Source organism: Aethalodelphis obliquidens, unplaced genomic scaffold (assembly GCF_003676395.1).
Source record: "Aethalodelphis obliquidens isolate GAN/ISIS:26980383/991018 unplaced genomic scaffold, ASM367639v1 scaffold8, whole genome shotgun sequence".
Lineage (NCBI taxonomy): Eukaryota > Metazoa > Chordata > Mammalia > Artiodactyla > Delphinidae > Aethalodelphis > Aethalodelphis obliquidens.
Genome location: NW_020837952.1, coordinates 5,417,477 through 5,444,159, shown reverse-complemented (window position 1 = coordinate 5,444,159; position 26,683 = coordinate 5,417,477). Strand labels below are relative to the sequence as shown.

At 54.0% G+C, this 26,683-nt stretch overlaps 1 long non-coding RNA gene across 1 annotated transcript; it reads right to left on the bottom strand.

Annotated features, from left to right (window-relative positions):
* Positions 1 to 849: 849 nt before the first annotated feature.
* LOC113620546 (uncharacterized) lies at positions 850 to 23,100 on the bottom strand. Its single transcript, XR_003432825.1, has 3 exons — positions 23,088 to 23,100; positions 9,442 to 9,444; positions 850 to 2,103 (listed from the first exon to the last, which is right to left on the bottom strand). It is a non-coding gene; the product is annotated as an uncharacterized LOC113620546 (long non-coding RNA).
* Positions 23,101 to 26,683: the final 3,583 nt, after the last annotated feature.

The following is a 26,683-nucleotide window of genomic DNA, read 5'->3' as shown; positions in this document are numbered from 1 at the left end:
ATGGGTGGATGGGAGCCTGGTATCTCCAGCTGACTCATTTCTTATGTCTGCTGAATGGCTGCCCCTTTAGTGAGGGCTGGGAGAGTGAATTCAGTTGGGGGCAGAGACCAGCTTAATAAGGAACACATGGTTGGACTCTAGCTCCTAGGACAGGTCATCTCCAGCTCTCAAATAAGATTATTTATTTATTTATTTATTTATTTTTGCGGTACGTGGGCCTCTCACTGTTGTGTCCTCTCCCGTTGCGGAGCACAGGCTCCGGACGCGCGGGCTCAGCGGCCGTGGCTCACGGGCCCAGCCGCTCCGCGGCATGTGGGATCTTCCTGGACTGGGGCACGAACCCGTGTCCCCTGCATCGGCAGGCGGACTCTCAACCACTGTGCCACCAGGGAAGCCCAATAAATCAGATTTTTAATGTGTGTCCCCCCCATTGTATAATAAGTAATTTGAGTGGCCTCCATTCTTGGTTCTTGGGAGGGAGCCTCTAGATCCTCAGAATTTCCCAAGTGCTGGGAGTTTGTCATCCATGGTGGGACCCTCAGACCGCACTTGAGGTTGTGCTGAAATTTGACTCAGGAGGGCTGACCATGCCCGAAAGACCAACAGTGTGATTAGAGGGCTGGGGCTTCAAGCCAGGTGATATCAGCCTGCCCTCCAGAGAGAGGAGGCAGGGCTGGAGGCTGAGCTCAGCCACGTGGTCAATGATTTCAATCACTTATGCCTGCATAATGAAACCCTAATAAAGACTCTGGACATGGAAGCTTCCATGAGCTTCCTGGTTGGTGAACACATGGATGTGTCAGGAGGGTGATGTGTCCTGACTCTGGGAGAAAGGACGTGGAAACTGGGAGCCTGCCAGATCTTGCATTATGTGTCTCTTCATTTGGCTGGTCCTGATTTGTATCCTTTATAATAAAACTGTAATTGTAAGTGGAGTGCTTTCCTAAGTTCTGTGTCATTCTAGCAAGTTATCGAGCCTGAGGAGGGTGTGGGAACCCTTGAATTTGTAGCCAGTTAGTCAGCAGTGCAGGTGGCCTGGGGACCTCCAAACTTGAAGTTGGCATCTACAGTGAGGGCAGTCTTGTTGGGGGCTCTGCCCTTAAACCTGAGGGGTCTGTGCTAACTCCGGGTGGTTGGCATCAGAATTACATTACAGTTTTGCACCCCCATGTTCCTTAGACTCCTTTCCTCTCTTTCTAAGTAGTTATTGCCCCAGTTAGAGCACTAGAACTGGGCACTGGAATAATTGCACAGAGATAAGAGCCATTGTTCTCTTATGTATTTAGCCAAGGTAGTCAGGGAGAGCTTTCTGGAGGAGGTGGCATTTCAGATGGCTTTAGAGACTGGGAAAGTTTTGGAGAGCTTAGTGAAGAGCATTGTTCAAGGGCTGGCGAGTAGATTGATGTTGACTTGGCCCAGTTGGGAGAACAAGGTGGAGAGCTAAGTTGGGGCCAGCTTGTGAAAGGTCTTGAATGCTAGACTAATCTTTGAGAATTTGCAGTCCAGTGAAGGAAGTGAGATGCACAGAACATGCACTTAAAACACCCAACAGATGGGGGATGGAGGGGCAAGCCATACAGGAGGCAGTGTAGGTGCAGTGGGGTCAGGAATGGGAAGGGAGGGGATTAGTGTGTAGGGAAGATGTCTCAGGGGGATAGAGTTGGTTGGGGTGAAAGCCTAGCATTGGGGTGAGAATCACGAGGTCGTGGAGGTAGGGTTGGGCAGTGCATAGAGGCTCTTGAATAGTAGTGACCAAGATGATGACTTGAAGGCTTAGGTGTGTCAGAGTCACTGCTGGATCTGGCTTCTAGAGGGTTGTTGCCCTCAATTCTTGGGGTGCATCTTTTCAGGGAGAGGCTGAATAGGGTCCTGGGCCTGCTTTTTCCCAAGGGCGCCATGTTAGTCTGCTAGGGCTTCCATAACAAAATGCCACAGACTGGGGGGCTTGAACAATTTATTTTCTCACAGTGCTGGAGGCTAGAAGTCCAAGATGCAGGTGTCAGCAGGTTTGATTTCCCCTGAGGCCTCTCTCCTGGGTGTGCAGGTGGCTGCCTTCTCGCTGTGCCCTTCATGGTCTTTTCTCTGTGTGCACCTGCCTGGTATCTCTCTTCTTAGAAGGACACCAGTCGTATTGCATTAAGGTGCCACCCACCCTTATGACCTCGTTTAACTTGGCTTCAATAGGAGTTTGGGGGAGTCACAATTCAGTCCATAACAGGCACCTAAAATCATGTCACCGCTTTTTCTTCCCTGACCAATGTCAACCTCTAACGAATGGGTACTCCATGCCTTTCCTCCACTCTGGGCATGGAGGCTGGTGTGGTGGCTTAGCTGGCTAATAGGCCTTAAAATACCAGCCTGGCCCCTACCCCCCAGTCCATTTTAGAACAGTTTCTTCAGTACAAGTGAGAGTGTCCTTAGGGAGGGGAAGCTCATTGTTTTCTCGTGGGCCAAAGGGCATGGTGATGTCAGCTGCTACCAAACAATATTGTAAGGGAATTCCCCTGCAGACCAGTGGTTAGGACTCAGGTGCTTTCACTGCCCGGGCCGGGGTTCAATCCAGGGAACTAAGATCCTGCAAGCCGCACGGCGTGGCAACACCTCCCCACCCCCGCCACACACACACACACACACACACATACACACACAATGTTGTGAGAAGTATTTTAAAGCCAAATTGAAGTGATTTGGGATCATCAGGAGTTTTGCAGTCTGATATGTTGGCCACTAGCCATGTGTGGCTGTTTAATTAAAATTAAGCAAAATAAAAAATTCAACTCTAGTCACTTGCCATATTTCAAGTGCTCAGTAACCACACGTGGCTAGTGGCTACTGACTGGACGATGCAGATGCAGAACATTCCATCCTCTTGGAAGGTTCTGTTGGATAGAACTGTGAATCAGTTCACCTGTAGAGGTTTTAAAAAAGGCAAGCATCCCAGCTCCACTTTAAGAGATGTTAATTAGGGAGGTCTGAAGTGTAGCCTCGCATCTATTTTTCTCTTTGTGCTGTGGATATGCAGCCCAGGTGAAGGCAGGATTGCCCTGGATGCCCTGAAGGCAAGGAGAGGGCCTCATATTCCTTTCCCCGTATGTAACCCCACACCTGGCATAAAGTAGGTGTCCAGGACAAATGCACATCTGGGTGCTCGCATCTGGGTTTGGAGATCTACCCCAGGGAGCCCATCCAGTAACATGAGTATCTCGAGTTTGTTGTGTTTGCCCAGTGATGGTGACGCGAATTCCGGTTCAGAGAAGTGATGGGGTCTTCAAGGTCCCGCTCCAACATGTATGTATGCGCACACACACGCACACAATTACACACACTCAACTTGATAGAAACCAAGCTGTGCTCGGGGTGGGAGTGCTTCTGAGACCTGCAGGATGGAGTGTGTTGGGGAGGAAAGGGGCTCTTCCTGTTTTTTTTTTCGTACTGAAACAGGATGGCCTAAAGCAAGATTGAGTCTTTTTTTAAAAATAAATTTATTTATTTATTTATTTTTGGCTGCGTTGGGTCTTCGTTGCTGCACGCGGGCTTTCTCTAGTTGCGGCGAGCGGGGGCTACTCTTCGTTGTGGTGCACGGGCTTCTCATTGCGGTGGCTCCTCTTGTCGCGGAGCCGGGCTCTAGGCGTGTGGGCTTCAGTAGTTGTGGCTCGCGGGCTCTAGAGCGCAGGCTCAGTAGTTGTGGCGCACGGGTTTAGTTGCTCGGCGGCATGTGGGATCTTCCCAGACCAGGGATTGAACCCATGTCCCCTGCACTGGCAGGCGGATTCTCAACCACTGAGCCACCAGGGAAGACCCAAGATTGAGTCTTGAGTTTGACCACTGTGTGGTCCTTGACTTTCCTTTCCCAGTTTGACAAACATTTATTGATGTCTGCTATGTGCCATTCCCCACACTAGACACTGTAGGGAGTGACAGAGGTGAATTAGATGATTCTTTGCCCTCATGTTGCTCACTGTCTGGTGCTGGGAGATACAAGCATATAATTATAGTATAAATCAAACAGAAAACGTGCTGTGAGCGAGTTCTAAACACAGTGCTCTGGGCACACTGACTGAGGAAGGGATTAGCCCTCAGTGTGGATAGGAGGCTGTGTGCCACTGAGAGAGGGCAGTGATTGGAAAGTTCTTCTCTCATCACTTGCTCAATCTTGCCACCTCCATGGCATGGGTGTTCGGAAAAGGAGAACACCCAATGGTGTCAGATTGCCCCAAGAATTTCTCAGCCCCAGCTGCAAGGTTGCGGGGAGGGGCTCAGGGGCCAGGATTGGCCGGAACCAGGTGTTGGGCGTGGCTCTATGGGAGATGGGAAATGGGGCTTCCTTTTTGATCTCTTGTTCTGTGAACCTCTGGGATGGAAAACAGCAATAGCTGTGTCAGGGGGTGTCCAGGTGCTGAAGCAAAAAAGGCCAGAAACTCAGCCTGGGCATTGCCGGGCAGAGAAGATGAGTGGAATGGAGGGAGGGAATAGAGATTGTGGCCCGGCCCAGACTAGGTCTCAATTCTCCAAATATTCCTGTTTGGGAGTATGTAGGCCAGCTGTTTTCTATTTTTTCCTAATGCCCCAAAGAAGGAAATAATTTCAGTGGGAGCATAAGACATTGAGGTTAGACACATGGATAAACGTCCCAGCTATGACCATCAGGTGATACAGAAATAAATTGCTTTGGGGGAGGCTGAATTGCTTTCTTCTTCAGACGTCCTTATGCCAGCCTGGCCACAGCCCAAGCTTACCAGTCAAGGTTGAATTATGTATTGGGGGAAACTTTCTCTCCCTTTTTCTTTTCTCTCCTTGTTTTGGCCCTCATTCTGTCAAAAACAAAACAAACAAAACAACTGCAATAGAATTTTCCTGCACATCTTCTTGCCTGTTCTTCTGCCCCTAACTCCTCCTCAAGGATCTCAGCCTGATGTCAGTCTCTATGCCCAGCTCACAGAGGGGGTGGCTGAGAGCCCAGAACAGTCCTCCATGGTGGCCTGCGCCAAGCCGGGTTGCCATTTCCATTTTCATTAATTGAAGCATCTTGACCCTGATCATTTCAGGCCAGCAATTCCCTGTCGGCTGGTTGGGAGTGTGTGGGGGACATGCCTCAGCAGGTCATTTTGTCCTTCCATCTACCTTGATGGTGCTGACTCCTGGTCCAGGCTGCAGAAATGGGTCTCTTTTTGCAGTTGATAGGGGAGAAGCCCAGTCTCACCCCTTGGGATCTCAAACTTTGTCTTCTGAGGAAGGCCTTCCCCGTGTCTGTCCTCAAGCCTACCTGTTGTGATGTTGGCTCAGTTTTGTTTCTTTGTTCGGTTTTAGGAAACTTGATGACTGATGCAGTGGCCTCTCAGAACCTCATCCGATGATGCCTTCTGCTGTGCACTGGGAGAGGAACAAGTCTTTGAAGAAAGGGTTTGCCTTCCAGCCGTGGAAAGGCACCGCAGTGGAGCGATTGGGGTGTGATGGTGGCCCTGAGTGTGAGAGTGAATGTGTGTTTTACTCCTTACCTAGCTTTAGGAAGGGCTATGAAAGTCACTGAGTTAGCAAGATCTTGCCCCCCTGTGTGGTCGTGTCACTTCGTAAGAACCATTCCAAGGGGTACGGTGATGTGTTCCCTACAGAGCGTGGGTCTCCAGTGTATTACATGCATTTGTGTACTTTTGTGATCCCTGGGGATCTTCCTTGTCTCTGCATTTTGAAAAATCTCCCAGATGGACACTCGTGTAATTCAGTGTGACCCATTTTTGCTGCCGTTGGGTCTCTGTGCGTCTGGAGTCTTTTTATGTAGCCCCTGCCTTTTCACGCATCTTCCGGGGACTTGTGTCTTTCTGAGTGTCCTCTGGCTCCGTTTGGGAGGGGGGAACAGAAGAAGGACCCCAAACGCAGAGGGGAGCCGTCGGGCTGGGGGAGGAGGTAGGGAGGGGGTGCTCTGCAATCTGTGACTCGGAATACAGATTTGTGGTGGAGGCAGCAGCCCCTGCGCGCGGCGTGTGCGGGGCGGGGGCGGCGGCCGCTCTGGCCCCCAGCTCCTCCGCAATCCAATTAAATAACATTTAAATGCATAACCAGCCCGCGCGGCGATGAGTCTGGAGATTGGAGCGGGTGTGGCGGCGGGCCGCGCGGACAGCGTTTTGTGGAGCTCAGCGATTCTGGCGGCAATTTCCCCGCTCGGCGCGGCTTTTACGAGCCGGCTCCCGGCGCCAGCGCCCGCTCCGCTGCGCCCGCCCCGCGCCCGCCGCTTCCCGCCACTCCCGCCTCCGCTCTTTCTTCTCTCTCGCCTTCTTTGCAGCCTTCTGGTCTGTCCGTGCATCTCTCCATCTCTTTGGGTAGCCTCTGCCGCCGTCCCTCCCCGCCTATAGCGGTCTAGCTCCTGCGTCTCTCTCTTTCCTCTGGTCTGTCTCTGTCCGTCTGTCTGTCTCTGGGGGTCAGACTCTCTGTCGCACCCCCTGTCTCCAGCTCCTGACGTCTATCAGCTCTTGCTTCTCTCCCCATTTCTGCTTCTGAGTGTGACCCCCATTTTCTGGCCGATGCCCTCTCGGCATCCCTCTGGATCACCATCTCATCACAGCTTCTGATTCTCTTTGCTTGTTTCCTTGTCTCTCTGGCCTCTGCAGCCTCCCACCCCCAAAGCCTTCCCCTCAAGTCTACTTGCCTTCCCCCACGACTTGGAGGCCCGTGGCCGGGCTGTTCTGGCCTCATCACACCAGCCTTCACGCCTCAGCCTGCCTCCGATGTGTGCTAATGGGGCCCTGATGATTGGGAGTAGCAAGGCAGGGCCGAGGAGGGAAAGTAAGCAGAGGTTAAGAAGACGAGGAGCGGGGGACTTCCCTGGTGGCGCAGTGGTTGAGAGTCCGCCTGCCGATGCAGGGGACATGGGTTCGTGCCCCGGTCCGGGAAGATCCCACATGCCGTGGAGTGGCTGGGCCTGCGCGTCCGGAGCCTGTGCTCCTCAACGTGAGAGGCCACAACAGTGAGAGGCCACAACAGTGAGAGGCCCGCGTACCGGAAAAAAAAAAAAAAAAAAAAAGAAGGGGGCAGGACGGTGGTGGAGATAAGTGTGTCTGCGTGAATGATTGAATGAGACCGTTCTTCCCCACATCCTCTGGGAGCAGAGCAGAGAGGGTTGTCCCATTCAGCGTCAGGGGAGTGAGATGTTTCCTTTTCAGGAGGTCCACGACTCCTGGAGGGATGTGGTGCCATTGGAGCTTGAGGCCCTCCTGAGGGTGGGATGGAGAGTGGGGTGCTTCCTGAGGAGCCAGGGTGGAGCAAGTTCCCCATAAGGAGGAAGACAGAAAGCAAGATGAACCATTTTGTTTCTTGTGTGGGCCCAGACTCCATTATCATCTCCTCTTCCTCCTCATGCCCTTTCTTATCCCTGCTCAGGCCCCCAACATACGGAGCCCGCCGTTTACCAGACGCTATGGCCCATGCAGATTTCTGGGGGAAGAGCATTCCTGACAAAGAGAACAGCAAGGGCAAAGGCCCCGGTGCGAGCGTGTCTACTGTTGGAGAACAGCTGGAGCAGAGAGAATAAGGGAGAGAGTGAATGGTGGGACTGAGAGGTAATGGGAACCAGATCACGTGGGGACTAATAACCACCGTGAGGCTTTGGCTTCAGCTCTGAGTAAGATGCAGAGTCACTGGAAGGTTTGGAGCAGGGCAGAAGGTTTGACATGATCTGCCTTGTATTTGTATAGAAAATTCTTACTGTTCTGTTGAGACTCGATTGAGAAAACAAGGGCGGAGGGGAGGGGGACCAGGCAGGAGCCTATTGCAGAACCAGGTAAGAGATGATGGTGGCCTGGACCAGGGAGGTGGCAGTGAAGCTGGTGACGAGTGGTCAAATTCTGGATGTACTTTTCAGAGAGCCCAGGGATTTGCTGATGGGCTGGATGGAGGGTGTGAGAGAAAGAGGGGAGTCAGCATGAGACCAAGGGATTTAGCCTGAGTGACCAGAACCATGGAGATTTGGGGAATACTGCAGGAGGAGCTGGTTTGGGGGGAGTCAGTTTGGACATGGCAGGTTTGAGATGCCCGTTAGGCAACCAAGCGGAGGCATCTGGTAGGCAGAGGGATGCACAGTTCTGCGTTTCGTGGTGAAGTCCAGGCTGTAGATATAAATTTGGGGTCATCAGTGTCATTGAATGAGATCCCCTAAGGAGTGAGAACAGATAGAAAATAAAGGGCACCCAATGACTGAGTCCAAGCATTTCAATATTTAGAAGTTGTGGAGTTGCAAAAACTCCCCCCAAATGCTGAGACATCACAGCAAGGAAAATGTGGGCATGGCATGTGTGGGGCTCTTGGCTTGATCATCTTTCTTCATTCCCAGCTACCCTGGTGGGTGAACTCTCGTTGACCCATATCTAGATGGTTCCGACCCACTCTCTAGGTCTCGGCTTCATTCCCCTCCAGACTGCCCCTCCAGACTCTTGGTCTTAGAGCCAAGGAAAGAGGATTGGGGTGAGAAAGGACTGAAGATCTGAGACCCTGAGAGACAGTGACTTGCCCAAGGTCCCTCTGCCAGAAGGTGGTCAGGGCTCCCAAGACATAGTTGAGTGCTTTTTATACCACCCTACCCTGCCTTTTGGGTCACTTCTCAACAAGCAGCAAATGTTTACTGAGTACCTGATTAAACCTGCCATGTGCAGAATATCAATGGAAGACCCTAAGGGATCCAGTGGAAACAGATGATGCAATTCTTGCCCTCGAAAAGCTTGAACTAAGGACCCCTGAATAGTTGTTCCCTTCTTTTCCCATCTCTTCACTCTCATTCCTTATGACTTCTCAACAGGGACTCTCTTCTTCCCCACTTTATGCCCTAGGTCTTTCCTTCCCTCCAAACCTTGCCCCAACCCTTTCTTCTGGAACCCTTCCCAGATCACCTTGGATTACCCTAATCTGACAGGTAGCTCAGGCCCATCTTCGTTAACTCTCTTTCCCTCGCTTCTCATACTGAATCCATATGCAAGTTCTGTCAGCCTTATCATCCAAGGAGATCCCAGATCTGACCACATCTCACAATCTCCACTTGTACAATTCTAGCCAAGACACTGGCTTGCCTGCACTGCTGAGCACAGGGGCCCCCGATGGGCCTCCCTAGAGTTCATTCTCGACACCGCAGTCCCTTTCACCTGGGGCCCCACCCTGTCTCCTGAGTCTGTGTGCTTCTTACCATCCCTACGCCATTTCAACCAGTCCCCCTGCCGTGGACACTTCTCCTCTGGGTGTGACCTATCTTCTCCCCTCTCAGCCCCTGGGGTGGAGGGTGCTGGAGGGCTGGGGTTGTCCTTCGTTCATGGACCACTGAGGACCCCTGTTGTGGGAGGCCATCTGCCTGGAGTTGGGATGGGGCACGTCCTGGAGGGGGCACTCAACAGGGAGCTTGGGAAGTAAGACCGAGTGTGTCTCTGCAGTGGCCGGCAGGGGTGGTTCAGAGAGGCTGTTGTGGACTCACTTTTCCTCATTTCCATCCTCCGTTTCTTCCCGCTCAGCATTCTCCCTCGTTCTCATCACTCTTTCCCTTCCATCTCTCTGACTGATTCTCTGTCTTTGTATTAGGGAGTGGGAGGGATCCCTTACCAGCCTCAGGGTCTTGAGAGAGTCTCCAGTGGAATGCACCCCTGTTCCTGATCTAAGCCCCCCAACTCTGGGGAGCTGGGACAACCAGATGGGGAGCACTGATCTCACCCCCTCCAGCCTGTGTACCCGGGGCTGAATCATTCACCATTTCCTCCCCAGTGCCTAGCACCGCACTTTGCACCCAGTAGGTGCTTATTAAATATTTATTGAAAGGATAAATGAATGAACAGCTGAAGCATTCAGCCTCCCTGTTGGTCCCTGGGCCTAGCTTTTCTGGTTCTTTAAATGAGTCCTTTCAAACTTTAATATATACACAAACCACCTGGGGATCTTGCTAAACTGAAGGATGGGACTGACCAGTCTGGGCTGGGGCCTGAGAGTTGGCATTTCTAGCACATTTTCAGCGATGCTGTTGCTGCCGTTCTCAGATCACATTCTGAGCAGCAGAGCTGTAAGGGGAGGTGTCTCTCGGGCAGAAGGAAGCCCCTGTCTAGTTGAAAGAGAGGATGATGACTATTGCGAGGGACTGAGAGAGAGTGACAGAGAGAGGAGCCAGAGGAAGAAAGGAAACCCTCCACCGCTGGTCTAACGGCCCCTAGAGCCCCTCAGCAGTGCCTGTCCCAATGGTCTCAGGAAGCCTAGGAGCACCTGTAACGTCTCCCGCAGCAGCCTCCGTCTCCCCAGGGTCCCACCCTGACTCGGGGTAATGGGGCTCTAGAGACATCAGCCACCTCTGCGTCCCTGATTGGCCTCCTTATTTCTGAGACCACTGTGAGTCCCAGAAAAGAAAGCTCGGCTGGGAGCAGGTTTGGAGTTTTCACTCAGTTCCACGAACGTTCCCCAGACTGCCTCTCAGTACCAGGCATATGGGTGAACAAGAGCCAGGAGGCCCGTCTAGTGGGCAGGGAGACAACTTGCGTGAGTGGAAGAAGGTGGGATTTGCACTTGCCCTGGAGGAGGGTGGGGAGAGCTTTGATGAGCATACGGGAGCTCCAGGAAGTGGTGGAGAGGGCATTCCAGGCAACGTGGGCCGGAAGCAGGATGGTTCAGGACATGTTCCTTGAAGCACATCGGGATCAGCAGCTGGGGAGGGGGGAGGTGATGGAGGAAGCAGAAATTGTAGGAGCTCAGCATGGGTCTGTATTAAGGAGGGCTCTAAATGTTGGTCTGAGGAATCAGCGCTGTGGCGTGAAGGCAGGTTTATTCTGCATGCGTTAGGGAGCCGTGGAAGGGAGGTCCGTGTATTGGAAGAGGTGCTTGGAGGAAAGGCTTTGCCATCTCTTGGTTTACCTGGCCTACCAGGGAGGGACTCTGCTCTGGGAGTTGCCTTGTTCGTCTCTGTTACTCGCTGGAGGCTTGGTCAGGCTCTGAAGGTGACAGTGGTGCCTGGTTTGGGAGGAGCTGAGGGTGGTGGTGTTTTTTTCCCCCACTGTGGGAAAGAGCTAATTTTGTTCTGTGGGAAGTTTAATGATCTTCTGTCCTAACTCCAGGTTCTTTTACCCAGGAGTCCCTGATGAGGACAAACTATGCTTCAGGAAAGGGAGCGGGAGGGGAAAAAGGAGGCCGGTTTTCCATGGTGGCTGAGAGGTGAAGCATGCGTGCTCCGAGCTGGTGGACGCTCGGCACCACCTACCTGCCCAGGACTGTGCTTCGGTCTTAAGCCACACCAGCCACTCACAACGCCTCGAAGCATTTTAAGACATTGGAGTGGGTGCCCCGGGCGGATCACCAGTGCCATATACTTAGGTACCTCCAGCGCGGCCCAGGCCAGGTGTCAGCCTTCCTAAGAACCAGCTTTTAAGTTTACCACGTATGTATTTCATCCACAGACACGTGTGGGTGTAGGCCCTGTTTTGCTGGCTGCTGGGGAAGGGGTAGCATCTTTGTGATTGTGGAAGGGTGCCCCCCCGCACAGATCTGGGGTTTTCCCTGACAGGGGTCCATGTCTTTCCTCCCTGCATGCCCCTGTGCTCTGTCACTCTCACTGTGCTCACCCTTCCCGCAGGCTGGAAATTGTGCCAACACGGAGGGCAGATTTTGTTTCTGTGGGAGAGCATGGAATATTATTTTCGTCTGATTTATTTTCATTCCTGATGATTCCCATGCTGATGCGCTAACGAGCAGAAGTAGCCAGGAGCAGCCATCACCAGCGTGGTGTGCAAGGTGGATGGATTAACGGGCTGGCAGGGACCTCATCCCAACAGGCCACTCAGGAAAGGGCTCAGGGGCAGGAAACTCAGGGCTGCCACTGACACACCCCAGCCTCGGTTTCTCAGTTCTGGGACAGCGTTGTGTGGGCCCTTCCTCTCCCTGCGTCCCACGGCCTCTGACCTTTGCAGTCCTCACTGCTCTCCACCTCATTCAGCCCAGAGTCCTGTCAGTTCTTCTACAGCAACTGCACCCAGTGCGTCTCAGGTAAAACCTCCTTGAACCTGTAGAGTGAAAAGTCCACGTCCTTGGCGTAGATCACGTCTTTGATCTGTGGCACACAGTGGGTGCTGAGTTCATGACCAGTGAACACGTGAAGGGATTCTGGCGGAGGATTTTACCTATTCCCTGGTTTCATTTATTTTCAGTGTTAGAGAGCTGAGGGCTAAGTTTTTGTTTCCTCGGTGATAATTCTCCAACCTTAGGTTTCCTTTTTGGGGGACATTCTCTCACCCCGACTTGTTGATCTTGTCTTACTCTTTCATGTGTGTTTTCTTTTAAACAGGTTTTAAAAATTTATTTTATTTTTGGCTGCATTGGGTCTTTGCTGCTGCGCGGGCTTTTCTCTAGTTGTGGCGAGTGGAGGCTACTCTTCATTGCGGTGTGTGGGCTTTTCCTTGCGGTGGCTTCTCTTGTTGCGGAGCATGGGCTCTAGGCACGCAGGCTTCAGTCGTTGTGGCACATGGGCTCAGTCGTTGTGCCTTGTGGGCTTCAGTAGTTGTGGCTCGTGGGCTCTAGAGCGCAGGCTCAGTAGTTGTGGTGCATGGGCTTAGTTGCTCCGCGGCATGTGGGATCTTCCCGGACCAGGGCTTGAACCCGTGTCCCCTGCACTGGCAGGCGGATTCTTAACCACTGCGCCACCAGGGAAGCCCTTTCATGTGTGTTTTTCTGTTTTATGTGTCTTACATGCTAGATCCTCTCAGGTCTTTTGGAGAAGAATGTGGGGGAAAAAAAAGCAGCTCTGAAGACATTGTCATGTTCACTTCCACTACCATGTGATTTCCTTTTTGTCCCTCCCTGTCAGGTGGCCCCTCCCAATGAAGGGGCTGTCAGTCATCTGTAATCACACCAGTTCCTGCAGGTCACTGTGAGGGGGGAAGTGCCTGGAGAGTGAACAAAATGCCAAGTTGAAGTTTAATGAGGCAGCATGATTGGAAGAGGGGAATCAAGGGAGGGCAAGAGGAGATGAGAGAATAGAAAAGAGGGTTGAGCAAAGCCGGGAGAGATCAGAGATGAGGCAAAGGGGTAGGGGCAGAGGATCTAGGCCCCAGCTTGTCATCTGTAAAATGGGGATAATAGAGTTGTTGTCAGGAGTAAGAGAATATAGTGCTTAGCAGGTTGGGAGCACTACAGAATCCTTGATGATAATGATAGTAATACATGGGGGTGATATTGCCTACATCACAAGGGGTGCTGGGAGACTCGGGCTTGTAAAACACTTTGTAAACTGCAGACTGCTAATGCTTTAGCTGCTGTTATTATTATTCCATTCGTGCATTGCTTTCGGCCACTGTCTTGTATTTATGCTGATGAAGGGGGAAGCCGCCAGAAGCCGGGGAGGACCCCCAGGTTCTGTTCTGCTTTGGGGACTGTTTCCTTCCTCTCCTCCTCACCGCCTGGGGAGCAGAGCCCACCCCTCTGCTGCCGCATCTGCCCCCGGGCGAGGTGCTGAGAAGGTAGAGGCTGGCAGGAGGGTGCAGGAGGGAGGCCAGGGGGAAGCCAAGCTGAAAATGAAAGCCGAGGAGGGGGCAGCTGAGCAGTGCCTGGAATCATGTTTGCGTAATGAGCTGCACCAGCCCGGCTTGCTGTTTCTCCAGATACTGCTCCTCCTCCTTTGTCTCTCGGCCTGTACTCCCATTGCTTTTCTTCTTTCTTCTCTCCTCACTTCCCTTGCCCCTCAGTACTCCCCACAGGCCTCTTCTCCCCCTCCCACTTCCCCGACTCCTGCTCTGAGGCCCCGTCCGTTTGTCCCCTTGATCTGGACAAGCCCCCCACCCCCAGGGTTCTCCTCTGTCTCCCTCCAACTCCCCCCCATCTCTCCTTGTCCTTCATCTCTGTGCCATTCCCTTTTTTCTTTCCGCCTCCAAGTCTCACATCTTTACCTGCCTGCTCTTATCTTCCCTTTCCATTGTCCGGCCCCTTTTCTCCTTACTGACCCCCTGCCCCCACCCCCAGCCTTCACCCCCTCTCCTCCTTTCTCTCCCTGTCGGCTTCACTGCTTGGAGTTAGGATCCACTGTGTAGCCATCATTCCCTTGATGAAATAACAGTAATAACAAAACAAAAATTTACTGAGCACTTACTATGGACAGCGCACCACTGAACACTTCAATTATGTCTGATCTCATGTAATCCTCTCAATAACCCTGTGAGGTGAGTGGTATTATCAGCCTCATTTTACAGATGGGGTCAGTCAGGTACAGCGAAGTGAAATATCTTGCTGAAGTTCTCATAGTTAATAGGTGTCGAAACTCGAAGGCCAGCCTGTGTGACCCAGGAGCCTGTGCCCCTACCCACAGGAATCCACTGGGAGAAGCTGTTCGCACTTTCTCCCTGGGGTTAAGAGAGCCCTCTTTCTTTAAACATCATCTTGGCACCCCCAGATTCTTCCAAAGGTCCTTTGGTCCCTTCTCCTTTCTCTGCACAAGACCAAATCTAACCCACCCTGGACAGCTTGTTCTGTGTGACGGTACAACTAACGCTACACTGTCAGGCACTGCTCCAAGCACTGTATGCCTGTCACCTCATTTAATCAGCCCCATTTTACAGATGGAAAAACTGAGGCACAAGGAAGTGAGTAACTTGCCCATTTCACACAGGTAATCAGTGGCAGAGCCAGGATTTGAGCCCAGGCAATTGGGCTTTAGAGAACCTGCCCTCCTAGGTGGTGACATTGCTCCACTCAGCTCCTGGGAAACCCGGTTTTGGTTTCCCAACCACTGTTACTCACCCAGCTGCTCTAAGAAGTCCTCGTGGCCCAGCCCTGGGCTGCAGCCTATTTCTGTGGGCACTGCCCGCCGTGGTGTAATCTCTGCCACCAGCACTGACAGCCCTCGAGATCTGGTCAGGCCGCCAGCCCTAATCGGTGCCCGAGGGGATTTATTGGCTGCTGCCCCCAGGGAGCAGGGACAAGTGTTTCCCTCTCCAGCCCTGCTGTGCCTCCTCGCAGCCCGACAGCTCCCGCGTTCCGGCCCATCGCAGCAGCTGATTTACCTCTGTGGTTGGGGGATTTAGCTGCCGTCCTGGCTCCTACTATAAATTCCCGGGCAGATCACGGAGCTCTGCATCAAAGCGGCCAACAGGGGAGCAAGCGGGAGCAGATGGCCGCTTTGGCCATGGGGTGCGGAGGACAGGGGCAGGCGGGGAATGCTCCGAGGCTTTCTCGTCCACCCCTGGCCACAAGGCCAGGCCGTGCCATCCTCAGGCCCGTGGGTCCCCCTTAACTTTCAGAGGCATCTCCCAGCCCCCAGCACCCCCAGGTTCTGGCTGATGTCTAATCTTGGTCCTCTTGCCGCATCTGAAGTCTATTTGCCTGTTCGCTCGGGAAGGAGAGAGCCGACTACCACTCCTGGGTTTGATTAGGCTTCAAAGACTCAGGCGTTGCTTGGTGTTCTGGGGCACCATATGACACATATTGGGCTTATGTTCTGCCCTCCAGAAGGAGGCTCAAGCCGAGGCAGGAAGTGGTAGGACTTTCAGTGGGAAGGGGTGAAAGACTCCAGGAGGTAGGTGACCTAGAGCGGGGGCTGAGGGAGACCTCCCCCGAGTAAGTCCGAGTCAAGTTGGGTGAGCCCCAAAGGATAGAGGCACTTCCTAAAAGTGAAGGGGGGAGGCCTGTGGTAGCCACGGTCAGGACGCTGAAACCTTCCACACGGTGGCTGCCCGGGGTCCACGCTGGAACTGGGGCTGGCTGGGCCTGGACGGAGTCAACCCTCTTTCAATGCCCCCTGTTTTTCTGGCTTTCTCTGACCCCTCTTTCTCTGGTTTCTGCAACACCTCCCGGCCACCCCTGCCTGCTCCCCTCTGCTCCTGTCCGTTTGCCTTATCTTTCCCGTGGTGCCGTCTCTCGTACCAGAAAACACTTCTCTCGCCCCACTGGACCAGCCGGCGGTGGTGGGGTTGGTCTGAAGCTCGGGGCTCTGGTTCCGCTCCCCAGAACCTCCCTCAGCCTGGAGCCCGTCCCTGGTGTCCATGCCATTTTGTTCTTCTACCCCTCATCCATCTTCCCCGTCCCCCCTCCTTGCCCCCCTGCCATGGCCGCCTCCGCCTGGGAGATTACAGACACTGAATCAGCAGGCAGCCCCAGCGTTCTGCTGACAGGGGACTTTCTGCCTCTGAGGGCTCTGTGGTGGGATCAGGGCCCCTCCCGGGGCCTGGGGATTCGGGATGGGGGGAAGAAAGGGCCGGGGCGGAGAACAAGCGGATGGAGAGGGAGAGGTGAAGGGCAGAAGGTAAAGAGAGAGGAAGGAGGATGGATAGAGGAGAGGTGGGAAAGAGGAGAGACTAGAAGCAGAAAACACTGGAAAGATGAAAGAACAGTGAGGGAAGTGGAGAGAGAAGCAGAGGGCAGGGGGATGGGAAAGGGGGAGAGAGGGAGAGAGGGAGAGCATGGAAATTAGGTGGAGGTGAGCCTGTTCGCCAGCCTGCAAGCCCAGGCCCCAGCTCCGCTCTCCCCTCCCCGAGTGCCCACCCAGGCAGGCCCCTTGGAGGCCCAAGTTCATGGGGACCAGGCTGAGGGGTGCGGCCCGGGGCCCCCTGCCTTGAGCCTCCCTCTCTCCCTCTCACGTGGTGGTTGGCAGTTCATCTTGTTTGCGGGGCGGCTGGGCCTGCTCTCGGGGTTTAATGATCTGTGCCATTATTTATAGCTTTGAGCGCCGAGAAACACACTGAATTTATCGCTTGCTTCTATAAATAACCCTGGCAAACGGGTGCCCAGCGAGGAGGGCAGGAGGGGGAGAGAGAAGCAGGGAAAGGAGAGGTGGGGGGTAGGGCGTGGGACGTGTCTGTGGACTCTGTCCCCAAGGTGGGGTGACGCGTGTGCTCAAGGACGGCGGAGGCTGGGTGTGGGTGTGTGTCTGAGGGCAAGTTCACCTAAGTCACACGGCGTGTGCCCCTGGGATGAGGGTGACTGCATGTTTCCGAGGGCATGTGTGAGCTGACTGTGTGTTGGTGTTTGTCTCTGGTGCCACGTTGGTGGCAGTGAGGTGAATAAGCACAAGACAGCCCCGAAGAGTGGCTCGTCTATAAATGGATGTGCAATGGGGCTGAGAGGCAGCAGCTCTGGACTAGAATCCGGCTCCTTTCTCTATGGCTGGGTGACAGAAAAAGACGACAAGGAGACCGTTTTCTCCAGGGTCCGATGGCACAGGGGGCAGGAAGTGAGGCCTAGGAAGCAGGCTGAGCATAAGTCTGTCTGTGTGTCGGGCTGCACCAGTAGGAGGGAGGAGGCGCCTGGTGTCCTAGAGCAGCAGCCAGGGTCACCTGCTCCCAGACCTACAGGGACCCTGGCTTTGGGGCTTTGGGCTACGGCCCTCCTCAGAGGACCCTGCTGGCAAGTCCTGGCTCAGGGTGGGGGTAGGGGACCAGGCAGTGCCAAGTGTCAGAGCTGTGCTTTCTGATACTGCGCCGCCTGCCCCTCCCACGGGCTCCCCCCGCGCCCCCAGGGCTGCCCAGGACCAGGCTTGCGGAATGAGAGCCTTGGCCCTACTCAGCCAGAGGGCAGTGGTCCTGCCCCTTCTCCTCTCCCCCAGCCACAGTCCCCCGCTCAGCACTTCCACACAGAAATGGCTGCAGCAGCCATTAGCTCAGGGAAGCGCTCTGCATCTCTAATGAGGACATTTGCATATATAACGAAGAACCTTCACACGTGTTGGGGAAGCTGCCCCTCCTCTCTTTCCCCTTCTTCTCTCCCACCAGCTGCCACCCTGACCTGTAGCTCTGGGGGTGGGCGTGAGGGTCCCTGCCCACTTGGCTGGGGGATGTGCTGAGGGGTCCCAGGCACAGACAGATTGCAGGGGGTTCCCCTCTCTGGGTCAGACACAGGCAAGGTGAGAGCCCATTGTGGCAGTGTGCTCGAAGGGACCCAGCTACTTGTGAACAGGAGCCTGGGCACATGCACAGAGAGAAGGTCAAGGTCAACCCACCCACCTCTGCCCAAGTGCACTGCAGCACATGGTAAGGTAGCCGGCTCAGCACAAGTATGCAAGACACGTCCCAGGCTGCACCCACGCGATGCGCCTGCACACTCACGCCCTGGCACCAACACAGGCAATTGGAGAAAAATGCACCTGTACCAACACTTCCTCCATCCAAGCAGGGGCCCCTCTCTCCTTTCCCCCTCCTTTCCTTGCTCCCTTCGAACCCTATCCACAGTGTTTCTCATAGAGTCACCAGCCCCTGTTCAGGCCAGAAAACTACCGCCTCCCACTCCCACACGCGTTCTCAGATCTATTAAGCACCCAAGAGGCCATTTTCCTTAAAAAAAAAAAAAAAAAGAGAGAGGGGCCCTTGCACCCTAGATAGGTGGTACTGAAGGAGGAGAGAAAATGCCAGGGCAAGGGCAGCTGGGAGGGCTGCAGGTTAGGAACTGGGGAAAGGTGGGGGGCGTCTAGGGAGGAGCAGAGACTGGGAGCTAAAGTCCCCACAAGGTCATTCTCAGGTTATCCCCGACAGCCCTGACTCCCCCCGCTGCAGACCAGCCAATCCCTGGCCCCCACGGCCTCCCCCGCCCTCCTGTTGGTCCTGCTGAGCCACGTGACCCTCCCCTTCTCTGGCAGCTCCCCCCCCCATGATGGATGCAGCGGCTCAGCTGTACCTGTTGGGGGACAGGGACTGCACAGCTCCTAATTACCTCCTTCTTGAGCTTGGGCTGGGGGCAGGGCTGGGCTGTACGAGGGCTCCCTGCTCGCTCGCTCCACTGGGGCTGGGGCTGACCTCCTGCGCTAGAGCCAGGCCTGGAGGCAGGCAGTCCCTGAGCTGCTCTGGGGTGATGGGCGTGCGGGGGGCACTGGGTGGGGGTGTGGAGTGGCGGGGAGCTTCTGGAAGGCTGATAGAGGGAACGAAAGCACATCACAGCTATAACATCAGTGACCTGGGAAGCTGGGATACTTTGAATAAACGACCTTTCTCCACGTCTGCCCCACCGAGAGTAAGGTTCAAGTTAAATATCGAGGAGAACTTTCTGGCAGTCAGGGACAAGAAACACTTGCACAAAAGTCGGAAATGTGGAGGCAGGGATTTGGAAGACTTCTTAGAAGGCGAATGAGATCATCCTTTTTCTGCCCGGTGGGAGGCTCACAGAAAACAGCTGCAGAAGAAGGAGGCTGGAGTTAGAGTAGCTGGGCTGGAGGTAGAATTTGGAAGGGCTTCTCGGAGGGGGGGATTGGGTGACCCTGGACTCGGCAGTTGAAGAGCTTATCATAGATCAACGTGGGAGGCTCTGTGTCTGGGCCTGCTTGGGGAGGCATGGGGAAGAGGTCCGTCAGGCTTCTCCACAGCGGCACCAAGGTCTTAGGGGGCAGATGCACATTTTAACAGATCGCCAGTGCGGGGGATGCCTGGTGGGCTCGAGCGCCTGGGCCAGAGGTGGGCAAACAGGTGGTTACAGAGGGAATGGGACCTCTCCAAGATTTGTCCTGACCCCGAGATCCTGTGAATCCCCAAATTAGGATTCTCCGTGGGATTCCAGAAGGGAAACCTGGGAAGGGTGAGCAGAGCTGGTGAATAGCACCAGGAATCCTGGCTACCAGCCCCCTCCCCTTGGGGGCAGTGGCTGTGATAATCGCTGATCACTGTTAATGGATACTGCAGGTCTCAGTAATGACAGCCCCCCTGGGATTCATTAGTCACGGTCCCCACACCACTGGGGGTCTCTCAGCTAAGGGAACAGGGGGAAGAGGTAGGCTGAGCCGCTGGCACACTGGGTTCCAGAGGAGGACAAAACAGAACAGCTGTCCTGGTGAGACATCTCTTCCTCCTGCTTCAGCCAGTGCCTGCAGTGAGGATGGTGTGCAGGAAGGCGAGGGGCAGGTGGGCTGCCAATGCCTCCGGTGACCCCTCTTCCGAGGGGTCTCTACTTCTCTCTCTCCAGAGCATGTCCCTCCTCTCTGTGTTTACATGGGTCCCTGCTGGCTGAACTGTCCCCCACCACTTGACTCTCCCTGCCCTTCTGAGCTCATGGGCTGCTGAACAGTCAGCCCTCCCCCTCCCCTGCCCTTTCCTAGTGTCCCGGGTGTCCTTCACTACTTTTGTGAGATTTGGGGGAAGTCTCAGGCGAGGAGATGCTTACTCTGTTCCTGGGTGTGTGTCTGCTTCTCAGAGGGTTTCTTCCTGGGCCTGCTGGGTGCAGGCTCGAGGAGTGTCTGGAGGAGGTGGCGAGGCTTCTGCCCATTCAGGGCGGCTTACGAGGGAGACGGAAGGGGCGGGGAGCCGGTGTTCCATCATCTCCCCAAAAGCAGACCAGGGCGGTTTTTGAAACTAGGTTTTCCTGATCTTAGCATCATACTAACATGTGCACACATGCACACACACACTCATCCCAAGAGACAACACACAGATACACTGACACATTTTCTCCGGCAGTCTGCCCTGTGAGCTGCTTCCAGGGTAAATTCACTAAGAAACTCCCTCGCGTGGGTCCCCCCCTCCTAACCCGGGTGAAAACCTTCCATGACTCCCCGGTGCCCATGGGTGAGGCTCAGACTCTCTGTCCTAGCATTCAAGGTCTTCTCTGATCTGGTCCCAGCCTGACTTCCCAGCCCAGTCTCCCATAATCCTCCAACGGGAGTATCTTCCGAAAGAAAGGTCGTACGCACTTACATTTCCTCCAGGATCACCGGGGGACGTGCCCTCCTCCCACTCACATCTCTGCTGGGGTAGATACACCTCCTCCAGGAGGCCTTCTTGACTCAAGGCCAGCTTACAGCAACTTCTTCCTTAGCGTGTCCTTGACATTTGGAGGATAAGTCTTTCTATAGGCTGGGGGGAGGGCCCTTTTTCCCCACTTCTGAGCCTCTCCAGGCAGGGCCTGTATTTATCCACCTTTATTTCCCTGGTGCCAACATGGTACCTGGAATCTGTGTGTAAACAGCTGAGAACCTGGCTCTGGGGAAGAGCATCCATCCAAACTGGATCAAGCTCCTGCTTTGGCTCTTCCTGACTTTGTGACCCTGAGCAAGCAGCTTGTCCTCTGTTTCCCAATTGTACCATGAGGAGGTTAGACCTCCAAGCAGCTTGTCCTCTGTTTCCCAATTGTACCATGAGGAGGTTAGACCTCCAAGCAGCTTGTCCTCTCAGTTTCCCAATTGTACCATGAGGAGGTTAGACCTCCCTGCTCTAAGATTCTGTATTTCTGCTGTGGTGAGGATGGAGATAAACATCTTCAGGTAGGTGCACATATAGCCCTTTCCAGTATAGACGGTAAGGAGGCTGAGGGTGGTAACTAACTCAATGGCAATTAAACTCGAGGGTCCAGAGAGTTCCTGACCCAGGGAGAAACCAGGTTGGTGTCAGGTCTAGACAGATCCATGTGATTTTGGACTACTTCCTCTACCTCTTGCACCCTCAGTTTATTTATATGAAAAATAGGATTGATGTTTCAGGCTTCTTTTTGGCATCAGAGAAGATTAAGTCTGTGGAAGCTTAATTCATACACACAGTACATCTAGGGACTCAGTTGTCTGGGGAGTGTTGTGTCTGGGTCCTCTCCCCTTCTCAGGTCCTCCCGTGAGGGTTCTGCTCTGTTTCTTCTCTCCTTGATTACTGCCTGGGAGAACCCCTGCTCACCTCTCCTGCAATCAGCTGGGGGTGCTTGGCAACAGGCTTTAGTTGGGTCCCTGCTGGGTGGTCTGGGCTGCAGAATGCCGGGTGAGCTTCTAGTTAGCTCCTCGGGGGGAGTCTCCTATGCAAATGCCGCTATGCAGGGATGGCAGGATTTCCCACACCCCGGGCTCCCATAGTCTCCAAGCCATCCTGCCCCCAATCTGACCTGACCTCTGGGATCTCTCCCAGCCTGAGATACGTCCCTGTTGCCTCATCACCCTTCCCTGGGAATACTGAGGCTGGAGTTGTCTACGGTGGCCAGGAAAATTCCTCAGAAGTGTGAGGAAGGGGGAGGGGTCTTGAGTGAGGAGAGACCCCTGTCCTACATTATGGCCTCCGTCTCCTCTTCGCTTCCCATGTCACCCCTGGGAGAGGGTTGGATGAAGGCCCCAGAGTTCGCCCCCCAAACCCCCGTGCCCCAGCCTCTACAAGACCTTAGAGGCAGGAAACTTTCTTCACAGGGAGCTGAAGGGGACCTGGAGTATGTTCAGGGGATCCCAGGGTCCAGCTTCCCAGCCCCTCCCCACTCTGTGATCTCCAAGGACCTCCGTGCATGCAGACCCGGGAGCAGCTGCTCTGTTTATGATGTGGGAGGTTTATTCCTACTGATGCCTCTCAGCTCAGGGCTCTTGAGGGAAGAGGGGATGGACTGTGGGAAAATTGAGGAAGAGGAACCAAGTCCAGCTTTGGGAGGAGTTGGGTTAGTGACTTTTCCCCTCCTTGGAGCAGCTGGGAGGATCTAGCAAAATCTAGCACTTTCTCCTTGGGAAAAAGGACCTAGACAACCAGTGGGAGACGGGGACCAAGAGGGGGACCCTGAGGACAGAGTAGGGTCAGCAGTGTGTGGGGCTGCAGTTTCTGGGAGTAAGAGCTGGCGAGAGCCCGAAGCAGAAATGCCAATCAGGTCTCAGCGAGATTGGTTTGGTTGTGAATCGAGTATCCATGTCATTATGAGTAAGTGTGTGAGGGCCCTCGAGGTAGGGGCTGAGTCACAGTGTTTCATTTTTATGAACAGGACTGGCCTCTGCTTGTGGGAGGCCCAGAGAGGACAGAGGGCTGGGCAAAGTCACACAGCACTCGCCTCCGATCAGCGGCTGTCCTGGCCTGGCTTTCTCTTGCTCTTATTTTCCCAGCCACTCTTTTTTTCTTTTTTTTAAATTTTATTTATTTTTGGCTGCTTTGGGTCTTTGTTGCTGTGCATGGGCTTTCTCTAGTTGCAGTGAGCGGGAGCTACTCTTGTTGCCGAGCACGGGCTCCAGTAGTTGCAGCACGCGGGCTCAGTAGTTGTGGCACGTGGGCCCTAGAGCATGCGGGCTTCAGTAGTTGTGGCGCGCCGGCTCAGTAGTTTTGGCACATGGGCTTGGTTGCTCCGCAGTATGTGGGCTCGAACCCGTGCATTGGTAGGCGGATTCTTAACCACTGCGCCACCAGGGAAGTCCCTCCCAGCCACACTTGATCTGATTTTAAAAATATATATTCTCCACTCTTCACAATTTCCCATGCTCTCTCCAACCCCTTTTCCCCCTAAATAGTTATGTATGAACTTTGACCCCAGGAAGCCGCTTGGGGGGACCATTTTGGGAAAACATGATAGAACCTCGTAAAGAATTCCGACAGCTTGCAAACAGCCTGTGCTAAATTGCCCCTTCAAGTGAAAATTAAAGCAAATGTCTGTTTTATGACCGTGTTTCCTTGGGCTGCAGCTATTGTGGGAGTGCGGGGGGGGGCTCAGAGCTGGGAGGCATGGAGAGGGTGGAGGTACTCGGCGTGGGGTATACCTGGGCCTCTGGTCCACTCCCTGCATCCCTCCCTCCATGCTTTTTCTGCGCGGAGATGATGTAGAAACAACCTTATCACCACAGTCTCTTTTCAGGCCCGTCTCTTCTCCCAGTGGGGCTTGAAAGGGTTCTTGCTCTTTCTGGGGCACCAGCCTCCCAGAGTGCCAGTGGCAGACGCCCTAAGGTCATCCAGCCAGGGGCTTGGCTTGGGCTCTGTGACCCCCTGTTTCTCTGGCGGGCCTCTGGGGCTGCTGCTGGGGCAGAAGGAGGGACCACTGCTCAGGTTCCAGACTACCTCCTGCTCTTGCACTGTTTTCTCCAGACCTAGTCCACCTTTGCATATGAGGCATAGTGTTTGAAAAGTGGTTCTAAGGCAATAATAATAATAGTGATAATATAATAATAATAAATAATTGTAAAAGAAGGAAACCGCTGGTCTACTCTAATACCTTCATTACATAAACAGAGACACTGAGGCCCAGAGAGGACATTTTGTGGAAGATCTTGGACCGGGGAAAAGGAAATCTGGGCTCTGATTCTGACCCAAGTCACTTCCCCTCTCTGGGTCTTGGTTTCCTCATCTGTAAAACTCAATGATCGGATTCCATGAACTCCAAGGTCCTTTTCAGGCCCGTGAAGCCCTAGATCAATAAATACATAATAATGTACTAGGATGTGCCAGGTCCTAAGTGCTGTGTGTTTTCCAGGGGTCATCCCATTTAAGATTCAATGATTTTATGAGATGTCATCATTCCCGTCAGATCACTAAGGGACAGTGAGGTTAAATAACTTGGCCGAGGTCCTGCAATGGCAAAGTCAGACTGGACCGCTGGCAGTCCCCCTCCAGGGCCTGGGCACTCAGTCACTGCTCCCATGAGGACCGGATCCAGATCCGTCAGCTGGGGAGTGGAAGCCCAGTCTCACTGACCCCTGGGCTGGTGTTCGTTCTGCTGGACCAGGCCACCTGTTTAGCCAGGGTGGTGAGAGCCTCACCCTGTCTGGAGGCTGCTGGTGTCTGCTGTACTCAGGCTGTCGGTGTAATGCTCAGGGCACGCCTCAGAGAAGGGGGCTTCGGGGCAGAACAGGGCTTCTTGAATGAGGCTTTGAAAAGCTGAGAGGAGCTTTTAGATTTGTTACGAGGGACTCCAGGAAGCTATGAGGGTTCTTTTTTATTTCAATTGAAGTATAGTTGATTTACAATATTGTGTTAGTTTCAGGTGCACAGCAGTGTGGTTCAGTTATACATATATATGTGTACTATCTATATTCTTTTAAAAAATTCTTTTCCATTATAGTTTATTATAAGATACTGAATATAGTTCCCTGTGCTATACAGTAAATCATTTTTGTTGCTGTGAGGGTTCTTGATCAGGGCAACAGCCGTATAATTTTTTTTTTTTTTTTTTTTTTTGCGGTACGCGGGCCTCTCACTGCTGTGGCCTCTCCCATTGTGGAGCACAGGCTCCGGACGCGCAGGCTCGGCTGCCATGGCTCATGGGCCTATCCGCTCCGCAGCATGTGGGATCTTCCCGGACCGGGGCACGAACCCGTGTCCCCTGCATCAGCAGGCGGACTCTCAATCACTGCGCCACCAGGGAAGCCCAGCAGCTGTATAATATTATAGAAAATCCCCTCCTTGCTCCTCACCCAGTGGCCTGCCCACCTAGGAGATCCTGCAGTAGGGAGCCCAACCTGCCCAGCCTGCAAAGCCACTCAGTGACCCACGCCCCCTCCCCATAACTAGTGTCCCTTCCACCCTGGTTATTCCAGCCTCTTCTCAGCGGCTTCACCGCTAGAACTGGATGTTGGATCTGGCTTCCTCCTCGGAAGACAATTTATGGTTACGTGTCGGAGACTCTGTTTTAATGAAGTTGCAAAAGTAGGTTAATGGGCTGTGGGTGTTTTTCCTTCCCCTCCCCCTGCCCCATCTCCGCCCCTGGGCGGATGAATGATGCCTCTCCCAGCGCAATGCAGAGCTGGCCTGAGGATCTCAGGCCCGGTTCCTTGGGCTCCCGCTGGGCTCCTCAGATCTCCTCCTCCCTGCTGCTTGGGAAGGTGCTTAGAATGTCTAACCCCAATCCCTCCTGCTGTCACTGTGGCCCAGAAGACGCTCCGAAGTCTGCCCAGACTGGCATATTTGAGTGGCAGGGACTATGACAAGGGCTGGGGCAGGGGTGGGACCCTGAGGAAGTAGGAAGCTAGAATTATGGATAATGGACATCTTTAGGGTTAGAGAGGCATGGAGGTAGAAGCTTAGCTAGAACGGACCTGGAGAACTCGGCGAGGTTGAGGGGAGGAACCAAGCTTCTGGGAACCTCTCCAGTTGCTGCCCCTGTCTCCCTAATTCATCTCTGTGCGTCCTGGTGCCGTGCCTGAATGTTTGCTGTGTGAATGATGGATACAGAGTGATGGCTCTTCTCTCCCCTCCCTAAGTCTCTGGGGCTAGAGCTCCCCCTCATCCTTGCTCTTCTCTGAAATGGCCCTCCGCCTGTTCCTGCTGGGGACCCCTTCCCTTCCCACCTCTCTGCCCAATCCTTGCCCCACACCCCCATCTCTCAGGAAGTTTCCCATTGTTACGCTGCAAGGACAATTCTCCATTTATTTGCCTGGGTCCAAGCTGAAGGCCTATGAGCCCTGGAAGACTGGGGTCTCCAGGGAGAAGGGTCTATATCTTTTTCCTCCAGATTTCCCCCTGCCCAGCAACACCCAAGCGTGGCTCTCGGATTGAGGTGGGATCCAAGATCCTGGGTGATGTTCGGGACACACAACCAGGAAGACCATCCTGCTGCCGGGGCCCCTCTCCCTGGTCCTTCGTCCCTACAGAAAGCCAGGAGCATGCCTCGTCTCTGGCCAGCAATCACTCCCAGGCCCTCTCTGTCAATAAATGAGGCTGTCGGCCAGGGTTCGGGAGCTGAACGCCAAGATGGGGTGGAGCACAGCCTCGATGCCTGCAACCTCAGATTATCCCCCTCTTCTGGAAACCTGGGCTACCTCACCCCCTGCTTCCTTTACGGCCTTGACTCTCTCCCCTGTCCAGGCCCAGGAAGAAGCATGGGCTCTTGGCCTTTTAGATTAACCCTACAGAAATCCCAGAGAAACCCTACCAGAAAACCCAGAAAACCCACCATAATCTCCTAAACCTTACACCAGCGTCCAGAATCGAAACTAACATCCCAAAACCTATGGTAACACCCAGGACTACCCGGCCCAGGCAGTGCTACAGTGCCACGCCAAGCATGGCACAGGAACCCCAACCCAGGCTCTCTGCAGGGGCGCCTAAGCCTCCCAAGCTGGCGTTCTTGCACCCCT